Genomic DNA, 6,213 nt, shown 5'->3' on the forward strand with positions numbered 1-6,213 from the left:
AATTAAATTAAATTAAATTTAATTGTACGGAGCCCCTAAAGGGACATGGGGGGGAGGGGGGGGGGGGATTTATAATTTTTTTGTTTGTTTGTTTGCGCACGAGAAACTTTTTATAAAGTTGTAAAAAAATATATAAAAAAATGTATAATATTTTTTTTATTTTTTTTATAACATTATAAAAAGTTTCTTCTGCGCACGAGATAGTTTCTCGTGCACAACGGATACATGTCTAAAACAAAACAACAACAACAAAAAATTATAACTTTTTTTTTTCCCCATGTCCCTTTAGAGGCTCTGTAAAAATTGAAATTAATTTAATGGGGGAAAAAAAAGATTTTTTTTTTTTTTTTTTTTAAATAAAAAACAAATTTTAAAAAAAAGAAGAAAAAAAAGACAAAAATTAAATAATAAAAATAAAATATACAATGTATTCTACGAATTAAATTAAATTAAATTAAATTAAATTAAATTAAATTAAATTAAATTAAAATAAATTAAATTAAATTAAATTAAATTAAATTGTAAGGAGCCCCTAAAGGGACATGGGGGGGAAAAAAATTATACTTTTTTTTTTGTTTGTTTGTTTTAGACATGTATCACGTGCGCACGAGAAACTTTTTATAAAGTTGTAAAAAAATATATAAAAAATGTATAATATATTTTTTTTTCTTTTTTTTTCTTTTATAACTTCATAAAAAGTTTCTTGTGCGCAAGAGATACATGTCTAAAACAAAACAAAACAAATAAAAATTATTTTTAATAAAATGTCCCCATGTCCCTTTAGGGACTCCGTAAAATTGAAAAAGAATTTAATGAAAAAAAAATAAAATAAAATAAAATTAAAAAATAAAAATTAAAAAAATTAAAAAAATTAAATAATAAATATAGAATATAAAATGTATTCTACAGAGCCCCTAAAGGGACATGGAGGGGAAACATTTTTTTATAACTTTTTTTTTTTTTTTTTTTTAGACATGTATCTCTGCGCACGAGATGCGCAAGGGATACATGTCTAAAAAATAATAATAATAAAAATAATTATAAATTTTTTAAAAATTTTTATAACTTTATAAAAAGTTTCTCGTGCGCAAGAGATACATGTCTAAAACAAAACAAAACAAAACAAATAAAAAGTATTTTTAATAAAATGTCCCCATGTCCCTTTAGGGACTCCGTAAAATTGAAAAATAATTTAATGAAAAAAATAAAAATAAAATAAAATGAAAAAATAAAAATAAAAAAAATGAAAAAAATTAAATAATAAATATAGAATATAAAATGTATTCTACGGAGCCCCTAAAGGGACATGGAGGGGAAACATTTTTTTATAACTTTTTTTTTTTTTTTTTTTAGACATGTATCTCTGCGCACGAGAAACTATCTCATGCACACAAGAAAGTTTCTCGTGTGCATGAGATAGTTTTTCGTGCGCAAGGGATACATGTCTAAAAAAAAATAAAATAAAAATAATTATACATTTTTAAAAAAATTTATAACTTTATAAAAAGTTTCTCGTGCGCACAAGATACATGTCTAAATAAAAATTAAAAAATTATATTAAAAAAAAATTCCCCCATGTCCCTTTAGGGGCTCCGTAGTATTCAATTAAAATCAATTAAATAAACATGAAATAAAGCCACTTCAGACTGTAATTGTCATTTGTAGCAATTAGGATGAAGATCTGAACTTGTGAAACCAAGTTATTAAGCATTTCGTGTTTTGTGGCGAGCCATTGAAGAAGAAAAAACGGTGCAACTTCAGCAGGGCCCCTGTGGGGCTTGCTGCGTGACTCGGGCCATAAATACTAAACAAATACACTGATTAAAAAACAACAACATTTTTATACATTTACGCAGCGCTATAATAAATTAATAATTTATATTAATAATATATATTTTCAAATAAACAGTCAATAAAATTCAAGTGTAAATGAAAATACAACTTCATCACTTTAGTCATCATTTTTGCACTCTCTATGACTTTAGCTCCAGGACTTCTTCTGTTTGTTTGAGATTGCCATTACTGCCACAAGTGGTGGAAAAGTGTATTACAACTGAGTACAGCTGAAAAGACCTACTTTTGGGCCTTTGGTTTAAGAAACACTGCTTTGTTCAAAACAGTGTCCAATTGGTAACAATCAATTCAAATATGGCCTGTTTGAGTTGTGAAATGACCAATATGATAAATGGTCGGGGACTAGGGATGATGTTTGATAAGAAATTATCGAGTTCGAGCCCATTATCGAATCCTCTTATCGAACCGATTCCTTATCGATTTTCTTATCGAATCCAGATAGGTTGTTGTATATGGAAAAAAACACAATATTTTTTATTTATTTATTTATTTATTTTATTTTATTTTATTTATTTTTTTATTTTTTATTTTTTTTACACAATATTTATTTTAACAAAAGCTCACTTTTATTTTATAAGAAAAAAATGAAATAAAATAAATAAATAAATATTGACTGTCACCCCCCTAAAAAAATAAAAAAATAAAATAAAATATTGACTGTTGTTACCCAAAGTATATTAAGTGAGATTTTTCAGAAAAACAAATATATACAGTAACACAAAAACAACCTGTCTCTGTGATCACTATAGGTGAATAGCCATGCCTTGAGGCGTTTTTTTCCGGTCCATTATTTTTGCTGCTTTTTGACATCACAGGAAATGACGTAGCTCAGTCTAATGACTGAGCTACGTCATTTCCTGTGATGTCCCACAGGGCATTTCTTGTGGGATTTCCTGTGGTGTCCCACAGGGCATTTCTTGTGGGACGGGATTCGTTCCCAGGGATTCGAATAAAGAACCAATTCTTTTTCTTTACTATAGTGGTCTCGATAACGGGAACCGGTCCTCAAAAAGGGATTCGAGTCCATGGAATCGGTAATAAACACCTCCCAGTCAACTACTAGTAATATCACTAGGGATGATGTTTGATAAGAAATAATCGAGTTCGAGCCCATTATCAAATCCTCTTATCGAACCGATTCCTTATCGATTCTCTTATCGAATCCAGCTAGGTTGTTGTATATGGAAAAAAAACAAAATATTTATTTTAACAAAAGCTCACTTTTATTTTATAAGAAAAAAATAAAATAAAATAAATAAATAAATATTGACTGTCACCCCCCTAAAAAAATATTGACTGTTGTTACCCAAAGTATATTAAGTGAGATTATTCAGAACAACAAATATATACAGTAACACAAAAACAACCTGTCTCTGTGATCACTATAGGTGAATAGCCATGCCTTGAGGCGTTTTTTCCGGTCCATTATTTTTGCTGCTTGTGTGACATCACAGGAAATGATGTAGCTCAGTCTAATGACTGAGCTACGTCATTTCCTGTGGTTGGGGACCACTGCTTTAAAATGTTCACATGTACTTTAAAGATGTTCAAATGTAGTTTTAAATGTTCACATGTACTTTAAAATGTTCACATGTAGTTTAAAGATATTGTAATGTACTTTAAAATGTTCACATGTAGTTTAAAGATATTGTAATGTAGTTTAAAATGTTCACATGTACTTTCAAATGTTCACATGTACTTTAAAGATGTTCAAATGTAGTTTTAAATGTTCAAATGTGGTTTAAAGATGTTCAAAAGTAGTTTAAAGATATTGTAATGTAGTTTAAACGACGTAGCTCAGTCTAATGACTGAGCTACGTCATTTCCTGTGATGTCCCACAGGGCATTTCTTGTGGGATTTCCTGTGATGTCCCACAGGGCATTTCTTGTGGGACGGGATTCGTTACCAGGGATTCGAATAAAGAACCAATTATTTTTCTTTACTATAGTGGTTTCGATAACGGGAACCGGTCCTCAAAAAGGGATTCGAGTCCATGGTATCGGTTCTTTTCTTATCGAACGGTTCTTTCCTTATCGAACAACCGGGAGAACCGGTTTCGAACATCATCCCTATCGGGGACAAATCGATACGACATACTGCAGAATAGATGATATCAGAAGGAAACATTTCTGGAATAAAGCAGTACTAACCCGCCTTATGTTTCTCATTTCAAGCAAATAATGAGACATGATAATCCAATCAGACAATTATAGATGTGATCCAGAGGCACTGGTCTAAGAATAATGTGCAAAACAGAAGATATTTATACTGCACTTCCTGTGATTCCACGCCAAACTGGGGCCACAATAAAGTAAGAAGCAGTTGTCAAAGTCAACTCTCTAATGGGATTCATTATTCATGCCGTTTATTTCCCTCCCCTGAGGATGTTGGCAGAGGGGAGGACTTCACCCAGCACAAAAACAAACCCTTGTGGGAAAACTTTGGCCACTCTGAGCTCCGTACGCACCTTTTTTTCCCCTCACATCCACCACAGGTGTTTGGTCTCTGGGGGCTAAAACTGTTTGGGCCTCCTCACTCCTGACTGAGGCCAATCTACCAAACTAATCTTTTCCTTGCCAAGCAAATGAAGTGGTGACCAGTCCTGATTGGTACGTTTCCACTGCCCAGCAGGCACCAGACATTGAAACAACCTTGAGAACTTGTTGAATTAGGTCCTGGTGTTGGGCGACTTAAGTACAACGTTGAAACAACATGCTTTCTGATGACATTTAATCAATGTTGGTTTGTGATATTGATTTGACATTGAAATTTGGTCATTTCCCAACCAATATTCTACAACACAGACTACATCAGTTTGTGTGAGGACTCCATCATCCCTACAAAAACTGTCCATGGTTACCCAAATAACAAGCCCTGGATCTGCCTTCTAGTACAGTTCCAGGTCCTGTCAGATACTGCGGTCAGTGGTGTAGGTGCTCCACAGTCCTGTCTCCTTTCCTGTTCACCCTGTACACCTCAGACTTCCGGTACAGTTCCAGGTCCTGCCATCTGCAGAAATACTCTGACGACTCTGCTGTGGTCGGGTGTATCAGAGAGGGACAGGAATTGGAGTACAGGACAACTGATCGCTGACTTTGTGGAGTGGTCTCAGGGCAACCATCTGCTCCTTAATGTGGACAAGACCATGGCCAGGCACGGCTTTTTAAATGTGGTCGCCCACGTTATTTACGTGGCCAGCCACTTATTTTTAAATAAAATAAAAAATTCAAAAAAATTCAAAAGAAACGAAGAATCATTTATAACCCCCTGTCGCTGTTTTGTATTGTTTTTGTACTTATTTTGATTATTATTATTTCTCAATTGATTGTAAATGTTGCAATTTATAAATAGACGTTTAAAAAATTAAAAAAAAAATTAAAACAAAGAAAGAAAGAAAAAAGAAAAAGAAATGAAGAATAATTTACAACCCCTGTCGCTGTTTTGTACTGTTTTTGTACTTATTTTTGATTATTATTATTTCTCAATTGTTTGTAAATGTTGCAATTTATAAATAAAGGTTTATAAAATTCAAAAAAAAAAGAAAAAAAAAAAGATACAATTTAAAAAATAAAAAATAAATGAAGAATAATTTACAACCCCTGTTGCTGTTTTGTACTGTTTTTGTACTTATTTTGATTATTATTATTTCTCATTTGTTTGTAAATGTTGCAATTTATAAATAAAGGTTTATAAAATTCAAAAAAATAAAAAAATAAAAAAATAAAAAAATAAAAATGAATGAAGAATAATTTACAACCCCTGTCGCTGTTTTGTACTGTTTTTGTACTGTTTTTGTACTTATTTGGATTATTATTATTTCTCAATTGTTTTTAAATGTTGCAATTAATAAATAAAGGTTTATAAAAATTTTAAAAAAATAAAATAAATAAATAAAATAAAAATTTTTTAAAAATTCAGAAGAAATGAAGAATAATTTACAACCCCTGTCGCTGTTTTGTACTGTTTTTGTACTTATTTTTGATTATAATTATTCCTCAATTGTTTGTAAATGTTGCAATTATAAATAAAGGCTAATAAAAATACAAATAAAAATAAAAATATTTTTTTAAAAGAAACAATTTTAAAAAATAAAAAATAAATGAAGAATAATTAAAAAAACCCTGGTGCTGTTTTGTACTGTTTCTGTACTTATTTTGATTATTATTATTTCTCAATTGTTTGTAAATGTTGCAATTTATAAATAAAGGTTTATAAAATTCAAAAAAGAAACAAAAAAAATTTAATAAATAAATAGAAATTTAAAAGAAATGAAGAATAATTTACAACCCCTGTCGCTGTTTTGTACTTTTTTTGTACTTATTTTGATTATTATTATTTCTCAATTGTTTGTAAATGTT

Source organism: Entelurus aequoreus, linkage group LG05 (genome assembly GCF_033978785.1).
Source record: "Entelurus aequoreus isolate RoL-2023_Sb linkage group LG05, RoL_Eaeq_v1.1, whole genome shotgun sequence".
Lineage (NCBI taxonomy): Eukaryota > Metazoa > Chordata > Actinopteri > Syngnathiformes > Syngnathidae > Entelurus > Entelurus aequoreus.